Source organism: Petromyzon marinus, chromosome 25, assembly GCF_048934315.1.
Source record: "Petromyzon marinus isolate PM22_M1 ecotype Great Lakes invasive population chromosome 25, UKy_Petmar_22M1.pri1.0, whole genome shotgun sequence".
Classification (NCBI taxonomy): Eukaryota; Metazoa; Chordata; class Hyperoartia; order Petromyzontiformes; family Petromyzontidae; genus Petromyzon; species Petromyzon marinus.
In genome coordinates, this window is record NC_133691.1 from 9,133,566 (window position 1) to 9,133,780 (window position 215).

Here is a 215-nt window from a genome sequence, read left to right on the forward strand (position 1 = left end):
TGCTCATAGAACACGGATAGCTACTCGTACAGCACGGATAGCTACTCATAGAACACGGATAGCTACTCATAGAACACGGATAGCTACTCATAGAACACTGATAGCTACTCAGAGCAGGCATAGCTGCTCAGAGCACAGATAGCTACTCATAGAACACGGACAGCTACTCATAGAACACAGATAGCTACTCAGAGAACACGCATAGCTACTCATAG